This window comes from Peromyscus maniculatus, chromosome 13, assembly GCF_049852395.1.
Source record: "Peromyscus maniculatus bairdii isolate BWxNUB_F1_BW_parent chromosome 13, HU_Pman_BW_mat_3.1, whole genome shotgun sequence".
NCBI classification, from domain to species: Eukaryota; Metazoa; Chordata; class Mammalia; order Rodentia; family Cricetidae; genus Peromyscus; species Peromyscus maniculatus.
In genome coordinates, this window is record NC_134864.1 from 25,430,213 (window position 1) to 25,448,210 (window position 17,998).

At 45.9% G+C, this 17,998-nt stretch overlaps 1 protein-coding gene across 8 annotated transcripts in view; it reads right to left on the reverse strand.

Annotated features, from left to right (window-relative positions):
- The window catches only part of Ptprm (protein tyrosine phosphatase receptor type M), a 706,714-nt gene that overhangs the window by 680,457 nt on the left and 8,259 nt on the right, over window positions 1–17,998 (reverse strand). The gene's annotated exons all lie outside the window — the stretch shown is intronic.

Below are 17,998 nucleotides of genomic sequence, written 5' to 3' on the forward strand. Positions count from 1 at the left end.
TCCTCCAGAATTTCTCCCATAATGATATGCTGTGCCATCACAGACGACAGCTGTCAAAGCCTTCCATGTCCTGAGACCTCTACGAACATGCGCCAGAGCATGTGGCCCTGGTACTCACTATGTAGACCAGACCAGCCTCCAACTCAGGGATCCTATTCCTCTGCCTTCTAAGTTCTGGGCTTAAAGGCATGTGCCACTATACCCAGCTCCTTTTCTCTTTTTAAGTAGATTAACTGGAGTATGCTGTTTCAGTGACAGAAAATTGGCATGGACACACTTTCCCACCTCTGGACCTAGTGATTTAACCTTGGTTTTTATTGCACACCTTTCCCCATCAATATCACTCTTTTTTTTTTCTTTTTTTGGTTTTTCGAGACAGGGTTTCTCTGTGTAGCTTTGCGCCTTTCCTGGAACTCACTCGGTAGACCAGGCTGGCCTGGAACTCACAGAGATCCGCCTGCCTCTGCCTCCCGAGTGCTGGGATTAAAGGCGTGTGCCACCACCGCCCGGCTATCACTCTTATCTTTGTCTAAAACATTCTAATATTTTAACTCCCCAGTTCGAGGACCACACATTCCACAGTCACCTCTAATAACAAGTCTGATCTACGAGACACCTCTTTTGTTCTATAGGAACAGGACCAGGAACTCTGTGTTACAGAACTGATGGCAAGCTGGTGGCCTCAGCTCAGGAGCAGGACAAGTGGCCTATAGTAAAAATGGACAGGAGTATTTGTGACAGAATAATTTTCAGGCCTTGTATAGCAGGGGGTGAGAACACAGGTAGGGTACCTGTGGGGTACCCCTAGCCTTCCCCTGGCCCTGTGGGTGGGTTTGTGATGCGTTGGTACTCCCAGAAAACAAAGAGGGCACTGCATCACCCTTTCTCTTCAGTTTTGGTTGCACTTGCCCTGTCTCCCTCTCTGTATCAGTCAGTTTCCCGATGCTGTCACAAACCGCCAGCAGCTGGGCACTTTTAAACCAAGAGGGTTCATTTGGCTGACAGTCATAGAGGCTGAAAAAAAAAAAAAAAAACAAAATTAGGTGGGCTCCACTGTTCCGCTCTCATGAGGGAATGCTGGCTGCCTCTTAACACGCCAGAGAAGTGAGAAGGAAAAAGGAAGTGAACAGAGTGGCCGTGGGGTGAGAAAGAAGCCAGGCACGCTGCTGGAGAGTCAAGAGGACTCTCTTTTACAACCCTCAATCTCGGGGCATAATCAACTCCCTTGAGACCTACATTAATGACCTCCAGATGAATGACAAATGAGAAAAATACTCCAGGTAAGATTCAACGGGAGCTCTCAAGAAAGAAGGAGTGAGCCACAGTCAGGGCTTGATTTGGTTTGTGCCCTTAATGGTATGCGAGTATTTCTCACTTTACAAATGTTCAAATACATAATGCAACGAATAAATAAGTCTAAATCCAACAAGTAGGCTGCCTAACACTGCACATAGCTTCCCACTACTGCTGCCATGATCTTGAATATTAAACTCCATGGTTTGGGGCCTAAGCAACAGGTGCAGCAAAGACGTGAGGATGTACAGACAAGCCGTGGGGACAGGACGGGAATGTCTCATCAGCGCTTCTCCCGTCCCACCTCAGCTCAAAGGCACAGCAAACATCCCCAGAGGCTGGATTCATTCCTCTTAACTCTCAGAAGAAACCAGCTGTCAAGCATGGTTTTTTTTAAACATCAGTATATTCTCGGCTATTATCTTTAGTTTTCAAAATAGACATGGTCCAATTATATTTTCTGCCATTGTTTCCCTCTCTGTCTCAGAGTCCCGAATACCTCCAGCCTGGCATTGAAAATACAATCACAAGCAACTACAAGAGAAAAGACCCAGTGCTCTTGAGATGCTAATTTTTGCTTATTTCTTTTTCCACAAATAGTAAAACCCAAACAGACCATGAAAAATCAGGCTGTCTGGCATGTTCTTCCTCCTTAGCAGCCTTTAGGAAGCAGCCTCATGTGTGTGCTTCCAGATGCTTCGGAACGTTCGGCCATGAGGTTTTCAACCCATGTTGTTTTATTGGTGAGGGCTAGAGGGTCTTAATTAGTGCCCGGGTACTTGTTATCCTCAAGATCTCAGCCTGCCCCCCCACCCCCCCCTTTTTTTCCTTCCCTCCCTTAAACCACTGACACACTGCTTTTCCCAGCACTCAGATCTAATTCGGCACAAACGCTTAATAAGGTTGTAGAGATTTAATACAATTAGGAGTGTTGTTCACAAATTAACCAATCCATTAACACTCTCGCAAAGAAAGAATTCCAAGGGAAACACAGGCCGCGTGAGGATGGGAAGGCAATCGGCTAAGGGGTACGCTCTGTTCTCCAGACAGCACACCCAACCGCCCTGTGTTTCACGCCTACGTGTGCATGCCTGGAGCTTTCTATATTTCAACACTAAAAAAACGACAGAGGTAAATTTTGACATCAGGGAATCTTTTCTCACCATTCATCTTCTAAAAATGGGGAGGAAACACTACGTTCTAATCTGCTCCTGAGCGCGGGATCGTCCCAACTCTTCTGCTGAGCACTCAGACTCAACCCTCCCCAGGAGACATCATAAGGGACTTTCCTTCATGGGAAGATGGGTAACCACATCAGAGGAAACCTCGTACACAGCAGCAAAGGAGTCGGTGGCAGTGGAGTCCCTGGCTGTGCTCTGGAAACAGCCACCATCATACTTTGGTTTATAGGCTAGAGATGGCTGAGTAGGAAAGAACCCACACATGGAGACCTGAGTTCTGATCCCCAGCACCTATGTAAGAAACCAGATGTGCCACACACACTTGTAACTCAACACTTGGGGGTGGAGGGAGGGAGCTCAGGAAAATCCCAGGGACTTGCTGCCTACCAGCCGAGCCCCAAAATGGAGAGTTCCGGATTCAGTGAAAGACCTGGTTCAAGACAATGTGGTGTCAAGTGACAGAAGAAGACTTCTTCCTCTGGCCTCTGTACTCCCAAACACAGATACATACCAGCAAACACACAAGTACACATATACACATGGCACAGGCACACACAAAGTTAAAGTGTATACATTCTGGTTTGTCGTAGTACTGTAGTTTTTTGTTCATTTATTTTTTATTCTTTGGGGGCCCGCCACCCAGCTCCCAAGTACACAGAGACTGATTTTTACTTATGAATGCCTGGCCTTAGCTTGGCTTTTTTCTAGCCAGTTTTTCTAACTTAAATTATCCCATTTCTCTTTAACTATGTTTTACCTCTGGGCTTTTTATCTCTCTTTATATATCTTTCTTTCCTTCTTACTCCATGGCTGGCCCCTGGCATCCTCCTCTCCTCCTTTTCTTGCTCCTCCCTCTTTTCTCCTCTCTCTTCTCTCCTCTCCCAGATTTCCCCTCCTATTTATCCTCTCTGCCTGCCAGCCCTGCCTACCCCTCGCTCCTGCCTAGCTACTGGCCATTCGGCTCTTTATTAGATCGTCAGGTGTCTTAGACAGGCAAAGTAACACAGAGTTAAACAAATGCAACATAAAAGAACACAACACATCTTTGCATTGCTAAACAAATATCCCACAGCATAAACACAATGAAACACATCTTGAACTAATAAGAACAGTTTATGTTCCATGCATTTCCAGAAACCTGTTGATAACATTTTATCTAACTAAAGTGGGGTTATCCTAAATGTGTGACTTCTGTCACTAGGTTCTGCCCCATGTTATACCTGTCATGGCCACCTGACACCTTTACATAATCTTTGTCCTCCACAGTGGCTGCATGAAAGCCTGTTGCATGAGCACACGGAGCTTTGTCTCCTCTCTCCACTGCTGAGTAGTCGGTCCACTATTTACCTCTCCAAATGATATGCTGATGAGGACGCCTCCAGGGCTGCATTGTGCATTATCTACCTCACTTCCTTACAATAAACTATCATACTCAAGCCTTCCTATGCTCCTGAAGATCATCTTTGCACCCTCTGGGGGGGGGGGGTGTCACTATGAGGGACTCTGTTGTAGAACCCATCACCTTGGAAACAGCCACCGACCCACAGACTGACCCCAGTGAGCTGCCCAACCTTTTTATCCTCTTCAGGCCACTCAAAGTACATTCAAATATTCCCCTACACAAAGTCTACTAAAGCCCTGACTAGAAGCGACGCTCTTATTTCCTGAAAAGACAAGGGAGAAATGTGACTTCCTATCCATTGAAAGGAGCAGTGCCCATTTTCCTTAGCGATGATCGCCAAAGCTCCAACATTCTGCAGTCCCCACAAGAAACCCATCAAGCCATGTAACTTCTGTCCAGGATCCACAGGGTCAGTTTCAGAGGGCAACATCAGGAAGACCAAATGTGACGTGGTCAATCCCCAATAATTCACAGCACAAGGGCACAGTGTCTTCACCCCCACCCCCACCCCCCAATGCTCGTGTTTCCTCTTTCCAAATCCTGCTTCCTGGAACAAAGTGAGGATTCAGTTAGAAACTGTCAACTGGCTAGAAGATTTATTTACACAATGGGAAAGTAATTATGCTGCAAGATTCTTTCCAGTCCAACCAGGACTTTACACCAGTGTTTGGTGTTCACCTAATTACAGCTGGATCCCCACATCTGGGGGCGTTCTGTGTCCATGAACCTCACCAACCTCAACTTGAAAACATTGAGGGGGAAAAAAAACAATCAGGCAAGTGGACAGACTATTTTCTTGTCACCCTTCCCTGAACTTATTTAAGTGTGACAGCCATTTCTACAGCCTATGTTTTATGTTAGTGATTATAAACAATGCAGAGATAATTCAAAGCACTCGGGGGAGATAATATGTAGATGATATGCTATTTCTTGACAGTTACTTGACTACAGGCTTGGTGTCCACAAGGGACCTGCAGCCAATCCCCCAAGGATACCGTGGAACTGCCAGTTTACTGAGTCACAAGCCCATGTCTGACATCAGAAGAATTCCTAAATCATAACAGCCTGTTTGGATTTCAGAAGGGGAAGTTGAGGCAGAGTTGTCAAGGGCCCGGACTAAGAACTGAGTTACCAGATTCACCTTGGTTCCTCCTGCTTTCAAACACTAAGGCCGCCATGGAGAATGGCCAAGGCTACAGACTTCCCAGCCACGGGGCCTGCTCTGTCACTCCCAGTGCGAGTGTGTGTGCGCGAATACCACAGAGCCACACTGCCCCAGAGATGGAACACTCGTGGGAAACTCAGGGCTTAAAGAGCAAAGGGCACCTGTGTTTCTCCCATCCCACAGGCTCCTTATCTTCCAACAGGAAGTTAACCTCCTAGTGAACACTTCGGTGTTCTCTACCCAGGAAGCATTGCTCTGGAGGAGCCTGTTAAGGGTCAAGCCAATCCACACACTTGATGTGGGTGAGGAGGGATCCCTGAAGGGTAGGACACTGTACTAGAGATATCTTAGCCACTATTGGATGCTATAAAACTGACACAAAATGTAATAATCACACATCAGCTTTGCCATGAACAAGGCCAAAGGGTGCATTTCACAGCAGAACTGTTAACATTAAAAAGTACTAGTAAATAGCTAACACACATGAAATAATTAGAAATGTATATAAATGCAAGGGTTCTTTTTCATGAACATATATATCCATCTTCAAATATGCCAGCTGGAAAGGAAGGCCCCTTCCAACTAAAAAGATGCAGATATCTGCTGCTGGTTCTTAACTGTGATGCTTTCTAAAATGTTTAAATTACCCATGGAAAAAAACACACTAAAAAAATGATGTAGATTCAGCATGTGTTAACCTCAAAGATGGCTAGAATCTACTTTTCAAATGTTTACTTATGGGATTTTTCTGATGGCCAGTCTATCCTTGTAAAATGTTTCATATTTTTCACTTCTTATTAACCAAAGTATTTCAGCTGCTATGGCAATTTTTAGGGAGTATACCTCTCTATATGTGACTCCTGCATCAGCAAGTCTACCATAGATCCATGAACACACTGCATGCACATACACAAAATAAAAGATAAAAACATAATCACCAGTACTCCATCAACATGCGAATCTCGGTGTGCAACTTCAAAAGAATTCAAAGAACTCCTGAAAGGGGTCCCTGTCGCCCTGTCTGTGTGCGTGAGCAGAATTTCTCAGACGTGTTTATAAACGTGGAACTGGAAACTGGAGCTGGGCTAACCCAGTTGAACTCCAGCAGTAAATAATACCATCCACAGATAAGTGAGCTGATTCCTGGAAAGCTCAATTGATTTCTGAAATACTTTCCTAATAAACTTTAACAATGATTCAATTGTATACTAATAAATCTAGGGACCACTCAGTTGAATAAAATTTACCACTTTAAGCTTTATGCTTCCATAAAATTAAAGATGAAACTAAAATTTCAATTATATATATATATATATATATATATATATATATATAGAGAGAGAGAGAGAGAGAGAGAGAGAGAGAGAGAGAGAGAGAGGACATCTTTGCTGCAGAGACATTTGATAAATAACCAGAAAAAAGACTTTCAAGCTTAAGCATGTTGTAACAGAGCACAACTTGAGAGAAATGCAATGGAGAATCAGCTCAAGGAGAGAAACCAACGAGGTCTATTTTGTATCAGTTAAATAAAAGCTTGTTTGTGTAGTTAAGATGGACAAGAGTGTGCACCAGACCCTTTGGGAATTGCCATCCATCTCTAGTGGATGTCTTTAAAACCTCCCCCCCACACACACCTTTTTACCTCAATATTTAGCATGCGGCATAACTTGTCTCCTTCTGAACCAGACAAATATGAGGACAGTTTAGGATGTGAACTTACCAGGATCAAGACAGCACCTAGTTTTTAAATGTGCACTAAACACCCAGGGACAAACACCAAGGCACCGCCCAGACACTCTGGGGCACCCTGATTATGGAAAACCCACTTCACCAAAGGAAGATTCCTCATGCAGCATCTACTGCGTTTTGCTCCTGACCAGAGCATGTTTGTTGGATGTGTGACTCTATGGTCTCCTGCATCAGCAAGTCTACCATAGATCCTGAAGGCCATGCAAAATGGAGAGACCCATCTGAGTAAGTGTCCTGAGAACCGGTTTCCCCCCAGGTGCTGTGCCTGCTAGTCAGGTGGCAATACCATTTATATCTAAGCCATCCATGCACCTTCACAGGGCCCTTGACTAACTAATTAAAGGAGAAATATACAAAAAGATCCAGGATCCACAAAAAGCAAGTGAAGCCTGTAGAATGCACAGTGTGAAGCAAACTGGCTGATGAGCATAAATACTATATATAGGAGTCTCTGAGAATCCTTATCCAAAATCCCAAGACAGGAATGCTTTAGGCTCCAAATATTTTCATATTTTGGAATATTTGCAGATGCACATAATGAGCGACCCTAGGGATAGGGCCTGAGTCTAAAGACAAAAATCACCTGTTTCATAAACATTTTACGCACAGGGTCACATAGATAACTTTACACAGTACTGTTAGTGTACCAGCATTCCAAGAACTGCCTACCATACCACAAGACAACACAAGTGTAACTGTCCACTTGTGGCATCATGCTGGTGCTAAAAAGAAGCTTTGGATTTGGGAGCCTTTAGGGTTTGGGTTGTCTGGACTGGTGATGCTCAACATGTATCATAGATGAGCACCATCAGAGGCAAGTTGATCCGGTTCAGATCTCAACTCTGCTCCTTGCAATTTGCCTCATGCTGATCGGTTACTGCCATCTGAACTTATATCCAGGCTTCTGAAATGGGAGAGGGGTAACTTGGGTTGTTGAGTTTTCAAGCCGGCAATATAAACCCACTTTAGACAACAGAATGTTAAGCATCTAGTGAACATTTACTAGTCCTGGAGAATTGCACTATAATACTGTTCTGCTGAGTGGCCAGAGCAGTGGTCAGCACCTGAGCAGACCCAGTATTGGGAGATGTTTGCTTACCACGTCATTCCATGTGGACCAATGCTTACTGTCCCAGCCACAAACTGCAGAAGAGAAAGACAGGACAGCACTCTACCCACTGATGCTTCCAAGAGGACTAGCAATGACTGGGGGTATGGATACCTCTGTGTGGTGATATTGTGTTCCCCAAAATATTGTGCATCCTAATAAACTTATCTGGGGTCAGAGAACAGAAAAGCCACAATATTAAACATAAAGGAAAAACAGTGGTAGCACATGCCTTTAATCCTAGCATTCCAGAGGCAGGAATCCATGTGTTCAAGGATACAGCCAGGCATGGTGACTCATCATGCCTTTAATCCCAGAAAGCAAGCCTTTAATCCCAGGGAGTGGTGGTAGAAAGCAGAAAGGTATATAAGGCGTGAGGACCAGAAACTAGAAGCATTTGGCTGGTTAAGCATTTTAAGGCTGGTTAAGCTTTCAGGCTTCTAGCAGCACAGTTCAGCTGAGACCCATTCTGGATGAGGACTCAGAGGCCTCCAGTCTGAGGAAACAAGACCAGCTGAGGATCCGGCAAGGTGAGGTAGCTGTGGCTTGTTCTGGCTCTGATCTTCCAGGGTTCACCCCAATAACTGGCCTCAGGTTTGATTTTATTAATAAGACTCTTTAAGATTCCTGCTACACTTCTGTGCTCATCACTTTCTCCAAAATGCACATATTACATAAGATGGAGATAGAGGAAGGAGATGAGTGGGGAGATGAAAAAAATAGAAAGAAAAGACTAGGATCTAGATCCCAGGCATGAAAATGGGGGCAGACACAAACCCCACCACTTTCCAAACAGACACAAAACCCACCACTTCCCAACTTCTAACTACACTCCAATTCCTCATAAAACCACCCTCGAAGGTAGGAACAAATATAACCACCTGGGCTCAGGTCTTTGCTGGGCACTGAGGATGGAAAGGTGTCTGAGTTGAAGCTGTGTCCTTAAAGAGAAAAGAGAAGGGACAGGTGCCCAGCCACCACCACCACCACCTTTTGTTCCTTTAAAACTGAAAATAAAAAGATAAAACTATTCAAAGCTTGTCCCCGCCATCCCCTGTTTCTTTAAAACTGGAAATAAAAAGATAAAACTATTCAGAGCTCATCCCTTCCCTCGTTTTTTAGAAACCTCCCTTCCGGCATCTGCCCTAAGTGAAAGACACTTTCAAAGATTCACTAGCTGGGGGAGCATCTCATTTTTAAAAAACGGAAAAAATAAATAATAAGGAGACTGGCTGAGGATTCATTCTGTATTTTCTGTGAGCAGTACTGAATATGCATGAATGCCTCGCTGGCCAACCTCCGAGCTGTGGAGCTACCACAGAGTGCAGCCCCAGCTTTTGGAAGGCTGTGTGCTACTGCATCACCAGAGTGGGAGCTACCTCCTCTCTCTCCCTCTCGTGTCTACAGTATCTGAAGAGGCAGGTAGCCTGCATGCCTCCTGAGTTTTGCTATAAACTCCTCAGGCAAACCCTCATCTAAGACACCCAGATCCTCAATGCTGACTTCACAAAGTAGGACACTCGGAAGGGGCCCTGGCTGTGGGACAGAGGGATGTCATCCTGTGTCACTGCACATTTAATCTGTGGCAAGTGCTGCTCAGGGAAGAGACGATGACTCGAGAAACAATTCTGGAATGTTCTCAAATATTCTTCCCCTCACTCCTCAGTGTGCTCTTCCCGCTGCGTTCTGTTTCAGAGCATTAAAATGAGGAAAGAAGGGGGGAGGGGTTGCTCAGAAAACAAGACATCATGCATTCAAAATTCATCCCAGAAAAGAAAACATGCCAACCAACTGGCCATTTCTCACTTATTTAAAAAAAAAAAGCGATGGCAATTGGTGAGTTTATTTGAACTAAAAGCAGGCCTGGGAAGAGGGTGGAAGACCCGGAATGAAGGGAACAGATGTGATTCAATGATGAAACAAACCCCAGTAACGAGGCCATCGAGAGACGGGATGTTACTGTGGCCACACGCACTGCTGAGAAAGCAACTTTCTAAATCACCTCTCGCAACCTTCATGGTTTTAGGTCCTCAAAATATCGGAATATCTATTTTTCTTCGACTTGAGCTACAATCAGAAGATCCAACACAGATTATCTGCCTTTTGGCAACAGAACCAAACAGGACTCAGTATCCCAAGTGCCAGCCCTGGGGTCAGCATCCTCAAGAGAAAGAGGGACCGAGCTTTGTCCCCATTGGCTCGGGAATAAGCATGTAAATGTGCATAGGTTGGGGATTATTATGGTTAAGTCACTTTAGGAAAAAGCCTAAATCCATGTTTTGAGTTCACTGTGGATTTGATCAAAGCAAGACATATTCATGTATGGAAATATCATCCCAAACCCCATTAATATGTACAATTAATATGTGCTAATAAAAACTTTTGAATTCATTCCACAGATGCTAATACCTGCTCAATGTTCACTTTTACTAACACAGTTTATTCTGACAGCATTCTCCCAATAATCCCACAAAAGACTGGTTCGGATGAACAAAGTGCATATTTGGAGTCTCTTCCAGCAGAGAATCCTCCCCAGACACCAGCCTTAGATTGTCTTCAGTTCTCTCAGGGACAGACACACACTGCATTTACTTACCAAAGGACATGAGAGCTGAGTCTCCAGCCACCTGAGGCCTGCTCAGCTCAGCCAGCAGTAAAGTCTTAAAAACACACTTCAATTACACCATGTGCGTGCATGTGTGTGCATGTGTATATGTATGCATGTGTGTATGTGAGTGTGTATGTGTGTGTGCACAGTGTGCATGCATGTGTGTGCATGTGACTGTGTATGCGTGTATGCATGTGTGTATGCATGTGTGTTCATGTGTGTGTGCATGTATGTGTACATGCATGTGTGAGTGTGTGTGTGTGTGTGTGTGTGTGTGTGTGTGTGTGTAGGTACAAATGTGTGCACTTGTGAGATGACAACTTCGTGTGTTATTCCTCACTTATACACCTTGTCTTATGAGCCAGGGTTTGCACAGCCTTGAACTTTCCAAGAAGGCTGGGCTAGCTGGCTAGTGGGCCCTGGGGATCTGCCTGTCTGTCTACCCGCTACCGGGACTATAAGCATGTATGGCCACACTTGGAGTATTTACGCAGGTTCTAAGGATCAAATGCACAGCCTCATGCTTGAACAGCAAGGATTTTACTGTCTGGACAATCTGTCTCCTCATCCTCATAAAGCATTCCCCCCACCCCACAAAGCACTAACATGGGATTTTACACTTGTGATGGCATCAACAGTTAACTAGATAGAATCTCGAACCACTTGGACCTAGATGGACCTCTGGACATGCCCGTGGGGAGGTTATCACGATGTTATTCACTGAGGATGGAGGCCCCGCCCACTGTAAGCGGCACCACTCCCTGGCTAGGACCCTGGACTGAGTGATTGGAGAACAAGAGCTGAGCAGCAGGCACACAGCCCTCTCGGTTCCTGATTGTAGATTCCATGGGCTACTTCAAGCTTCCTTGGCTTTGAACAACCTCCTCCCCAAGATGACAGACAATACACTGCAAGCCTTGAACCCCCCAAGATGACAGACAACACACTTGAACTGCAAGCCGGAATAAACCCCCTACCTCTTTAAATTGAGTTTGTTAGAGTATTTTATCACAGCAATACTATAAGAAAATAGAACAAACCATTTTGCTTTCATCAGATCACCAGATGCAAACACAAGGGATCACACAACCACAACTCTGCTTAGACTTGGAAACCACGGAGCAGAGAGCGTCCTGCCCTTCTTTGCTTGTGGAAATATGAAGAATTCGCTGTCCAATTAATTTTATTCAGTTTGTTAAGAGCTGAGCATCATCTTTCTAATTTACTATTTCAAAGGGTGTAAAATAGCAGTAAGTACATTACAGTACTGGGCTACAACAATTTAAGAATTATTTTTAACAACATGAAAACTATACTAAACAGAGCTTAAAAATACAACACACACAAGTGCCAGATAAGAGCAGGGGATTTGGGCCCAAGAGGGAAAGGATCCCAAGCCAGCTGTTACCTCTGTCAGTGTGACACTCTGGAACATTCTGGGACATCAAGGCCACACAAAACCAAAAGAGGAAAAATATGCACGGCACCTTGGGGAACAGCCTCGGAGGGTCTGGAAAGGCCCCAGGCACTGGGCAATCGTCATTCACACACCCTCACCATCGCTCCTGCACATGCAATTATCACACACCCTCACCATCGCCCTGCACATGCAATCGACATTCACACACCCTCACCATTGCTGCTGCACATGCAATCGACATTCACATACCCTCACCATCGCCCTGCACATGCAATTGACATTCACACACCCTCACCATCGCTGGGGTGGGGTGGGGGAGTTGGGGATGCGGAGAGAAGCGGGGGGGGGGGCACAGAGAGAAGGGGGAGAAGCAGGAGGCGGAGAGAAGGTGGGGTTACATTTAGAATGATGATTTGAATAAACGATAAGGCTTGAACTCCTCTTCTGCCACCTCCACCCAGTTCCCAAAAGATTTCCTGCATTTATAATAAGTATAATGAGATATAAAAAAAGAAAAGCACATTAAAATAAGGTGAGGAAGACGAAGTGAAGACTAGGAATCAGGCCAGGGAAAGGATCCAGAACCGGATCAATGGGCCGGGACAGATCGGGTGTTCGGCTGCTCGGGTTTGATGCTATCCGCGCTCCTCCCCTGGGAACAGCCTGTTTTCCCTTACAGCCCAATCACGGGGCCATGGGCAGCGCCAGGGAGTGGAAACTCGTCCAATTGGAGTTGGGGGGACTTTGCCTGTGACTCCTTAGAAATACCACAGAGGGAAAGAAGATCCTTGGAGGAGTCGGTCTGTAGTGCTCACGTGACTTCCCTGTGCAAAGAACCAACAAAGCCCTTGACTTGCAGCTGATGTGGGGCGGCTGGGCCACGTCTGCTCCTCAGTCTGAGAACCGCCACCACAGTAGAGCAGACCTGAGAATCTGCTTCCAACACTCACAGGAGGAAAGTTGGTGGGGGGGGGACATCATGCCAAGGCCTGCCAAGAAGACACTGTTCATGGGAATCGCTTCTTCTCTCAGAACTAAGGTCCAAAAGGAAATCTCCAAGCAGGTCATAGAGCTTTAAAATGTAACACACACACTCGGCTCTGTAACACACACTCAGTTCGATAACACACCACCACCCAGCTCTATTAACACACCACACTCAGCTCTGTAACACACCACCACTCAGCTCTCTAATACACACACTCAGCTCTGTAACACACACTCAGCTCTGTAACACACACTCAGTTCTATAACACATACACACACACACACACAACTCTATAACACACCACCACTCAGCTCTACAGCACACACACTCAGTTCTATAACACACACACACAACTCTATAACACACCACCTTTCATCTCTACAGCACACATACACTCAGTTCTATCATACAGCATTGTTCAACAATATTCTAACCACACTACGTTCGCAATTTTTTTTTAACATTTCATATATTCAGGAAAAGGTAACTGTCCTCATGGGTCCTGAGATACATCACTTTTGTTCTCAGATCCTGTGACCCATGCTGGGCAGGGGTGGGGACATCCTGACCTCTCTGGGCCTCTCTAGGTTCTCTCAGTCCAGCTCCTAGCTACAAATCCAATAAGTTTGAAAATCTCATATCCTCACAGTGTGGTACCTAGATGTTGGGTAACAGTTTCCTCCAAGATCAAAACATTCCATCATCAGAACATTCCATCATGCAGGGAAGTTCTTAAGGCAAGAGATAAAAAACAACTAAAAAACAGCTTCAAGAACTCCCTGAAACTGACCAGATTTACTATGCTCCTCCCTGCTGGAGTAAACAAATGCTGAGAGTCTCTCTCAGAGGGAAAAGCCAAACAAGGCTGAGAGGAGAAAAGCTATGAAGAAAACTGAGAAACCAGCCTAGCTGCCTGGAAGATGCAGAAACCAGCCCAGCTGCCTGGAAGATGCAGAAACCAGCCCAGCTGCCCGGAAGATGCAGAAACCAGCCTAGCTGCCCGGAAGGTTTAGACCAACTGAGGCACCTAGAAAGGACACTCTCCAACCTGTGGAGCTGCCTGCAGGCTGTGCAGTGTGTTTAGGTCCCCAGAGTTGTGAGCTGTCACCTATCCTGGGCTGGGCTTGGGTGATACAGCTGTCTTTGAGTCCTTTCTGCTCCTATAAGTAACCCCTCATCCATATTCCTGTAAGTAACCCCAATCAAACTCACTGATTCACCAAGCTGGACTTTGGTGGTATCTGTACTTGGGTCTGTCATCGGTTCCCTATGTGGGGTGAGTACAAAAGTGTGTTTCATCCCCGCAGGAAAGTTTTCATCATTCAACACCACGACATAATGTGGGTTCAATATGTAGTGATCAATCACTGTTGTCTATTCTAAGCCTCTGCACGAAAGCTTGTCTATATTGTCTAATTTTACATTGAAGATCGCAGCCCTAAACAGGCCAGCTGCTGCATGCAGAGCCCTTGGTGGCACCTGAGACTAGCAACTGTGCTGCCCAGTGCAGAGGAAAGCATCTTGTACTTCCTTAGCAGTTCCAGCCTGTGGCAGATGTGCTCATCAAAATGCCCACAGCCCCTGCAGCCGCCCCCTCTCTTCACCAGCCACCTCAGGCTCCATCACACACTTCCGGGTCCCAGTGTTCCAAACGTCTAGACCAACCTCGGTGATCGACAAAGACCCACTGGCCCAGGTACCGTCTTCATGGGCTGTGTACTTCAGGCAAGCTACACCGAGACAGAAATACCAGGCAATCCTCCGACTCTCTAAGCAACGGAAACAGAACTTATAGGTCCTTGGATCAAACACCTTCATTTTACAAATGGGAAATCTGAATGCAAAGAGATCAGCCTATCAAGGTGATGGCCTGTTACGGACGTCATAGGAAAGATAGCTTAATGAACCGCCTCTGCTGGAGACACATTTTGACAAGCGCCTTTCTCCCTTGACCAAAATGACAAGGAAGGGAAAATTTTCAAGTGTCTGAACAGACCAGGGACGGAACTCAAAATGTCAAGCCTTTGTGCTCGCTTAGGGGACCCCCTGAGGCAAATTATTCCTCACTGGCCATATGTTTCAGTGAACATGAGATGAAGGAGTGTGTGCAGGGAAGTAATCGTCCCAAAATACTTCACAGATTATCTTGTCTCATGATTATCCCTGAATGAGTCATCTCCAAACACAGCTCAGATCTGGAAATGGAGAGAGCTAAAGCTGCGAGTATTCTGAAAACACTAAACTGTCTTTTCCCCTTCCGACTGTACCCTCCACATTCCAGAATGACGCCACCTTCCTTAGAGGGACATCAGCTAGGGAGCGTGGCATGGAGTACTGTTTCTCTGAAATAACCTGTGTCTGGATTCAGTTCTCTCTGTTGACACCACAAAGTGTGGGTTTGATGTGTGCACAGGCACACACATGTGCACACACATGTGCACACACACACACACACACACACACACACACACACGCACGCACGGGGCAGGAGGGGGTGAGTGATGTGGGATCGTAAATTCCTACAGTAAATCTTAGATGCTCCTTAACACTGGCGAGAGAGGCTGTGGTTAATTCTGTCTAGGGGTCATAGATTCATGTCGCTGCTGTTCCTTGGTAGCTCCTGGCATAGCTGCCCTTCCTGGCTTTGTGGTCCTGCTCCAGAGATCAAAGAGCCTTTCCAGGCCAGGAGTCTGAAATCTTGTCACCACAGGGGACGCCCGAAGTACCTGTTCTTCACTCTCTTCTGTGGCAGCCATCGACCTCTGCCCTTGTGGCCTCAGTAGCACTGGCTTTCCACAGGGCCTGTTCTGAGGTAACCATGGAGCTAATTTCAGGGAATCTGAGACATAGCTGACATGATAAAGATGTATGTAGCCACAAGACACAGCCACTAAAGCCCCAGAAAGGGTGGAGACCCCTTAGCTTGAGCCTGAAGAATGACAAGCAAAATGCCGCCTTTTTGGAACTATAGAAATAGGAAATTTGTTGGATAAACCCATCAGACACATGGAGGATGGACAACAAGACCCATGCCCCCATCTTGACTATCATACGCACAGCCACGATCCCTCAAGAGGGTGGCTAACACAGCTACATGGTTATAATAATCCTACAAGAATCATTCCAGGAGAGGAGACTGAAATTCAGTAAAATGAAATGCCTGCTAAGGCCCCTTGGCTGTCCAGAGGTGGGAATAGAATTCAACTCCAGGCTGATGAGATGGCTCAGCAGATAAAAGTGCCTGCTGCCAATACTGGTGGCCTGAGTTCAATACCCAGGACCCACACGTTGGGAAGAGAACCAACTCCCACAGGTTCTCAGACACATGCACTGTGGTAGTGTGCCCACACACATATACGTAAACACAATAAATAAAATAAAAAAAATAAGCAAACAAATAAATGTAAAAAATTTTGGACAGGTAACTGGAAAAAGGAATATTTCCATTTGAGATGGGGTCAGGCGCTTTGGCCCTTATCTTAGCACCAAGGGAAATGTAACCCCTGTTACGACAACTGCTTTCTGTCCTAGGCAGCCATATCCCCTCCCCAACTTTCCTTCCAGAGGAGCCCTGCCTCATCCCTAAAGGCCAAGAAAAACAGACAGATGGACCTCGCTGGATCTCCCTTCTCCATGTATCACCCCTAGAGTTTCTACATGGCTGTCCGTGATCCCTGGACATCAGCTGGAAAGTGAGCAGACTCTCTGCATCTTTGGATCTTACCGGGTGAAAGCCCCTGTGTGGCCTCAAACCTCAATTCGGTCAATTTCCTCTGTTCTCCTCTTGCTAACCTGGCTACAACCATCAGGGTGGATGTGCAAAGGTATGGCACCCTTGTACCTTACAGCAGACCTAGAATGTACCCATGAATACCAGGGCCCATGTGGAAATACACTCTAGTCAGTGGGCAGGCTCTCACAGTCAAAGAAAATAGAAAAAGTACAGCTTTGGGATGATTGTGGGTAGGGCCTCCGTTTATGACATTTTATCACCTGGGAGGGCAGGAGAGTGAAGGATGGGGATTTGGGTATAAAGTCTGGTACTGTCATGATCTAATCAGAGCTCTGCAGAGGTAAAAATAATTTCATCCTTGTGATGACTAGTCTGGGTTGTTGGGGAGCCTCAAATGAAGAATTGTGCTGTATCCGTGTTCATGAGGTGTTTTCTTAACTGTTAATTGAAGTAGGAGGGGCCAGCCCACTGTGGGTAATTTCATGGGAACTAGGCTGAATAAAGACACTGGCTTAGGAAGCCAGTGAAGAGTGTTCCTCCCAGGCCTCTGACTCAGTTCCTGTCTTGGGTTCCTGCTCTGTGTCCCCAGACAGTTGATGGTGACCTTCAGCCAAATGATTCTTTTCCTCTCCAAGTTGCTCTTGGCCACGTCGTTGTTCACCACAGCAACCGCAAACGAACTAGGAAAGTCCCGTGACTGAAATGAAGGACCGCAGCAGAGAGAGGGCACATTCTCCCCACCATGGCACCTTCTCTCTCACTGTGACGCCATGGTTCTTCTTGTTGACAAACCTGAGCGTGCATGTGTGTCTGCAGGTGCAAGTGCATGAGCAAATGTGCACTGCGTGTGTGTGTGTGTGTGTGTGTGTGTGTGTGTGTGTGTGTGTGTGTGTGTGCATCAGAGAACAACCTCAGGTGTTCTTGGGAATGTTTACTTTGAGAAAGGCTCTCTCACGGGCCTGGAGCTCGCCGACTGGGCTGGACCAGATAACCAGTGAGCCCTGGGGATCCTCCTGTCTCGGTCTCCTCAGCACTGAGGCACAGCTGCACTGTTGAGCTCGGCTTTTCCTGTGAGTTCTGGGGATCAAATTCAGGTCCTTGTGCTAGTGAGGTGAGCGATTTCCTGACCGAACCACCCGGCCAGTCCATCAGTACGCCTCTTTCTATACCACCAACTAAGCCCAATCCCCCTGGAAAGAGGATCACAAAAAAAAATCTACTGCATAATAAATTTCATTTTTTTTTTAGTGGTCAGTATTATACCAACATTCTACTTTTAAATTTATTTTTTAAATAAATTTTTATTATATGTGATAAAATGACAGGCGTACTTCTGTATATTTAATTACTA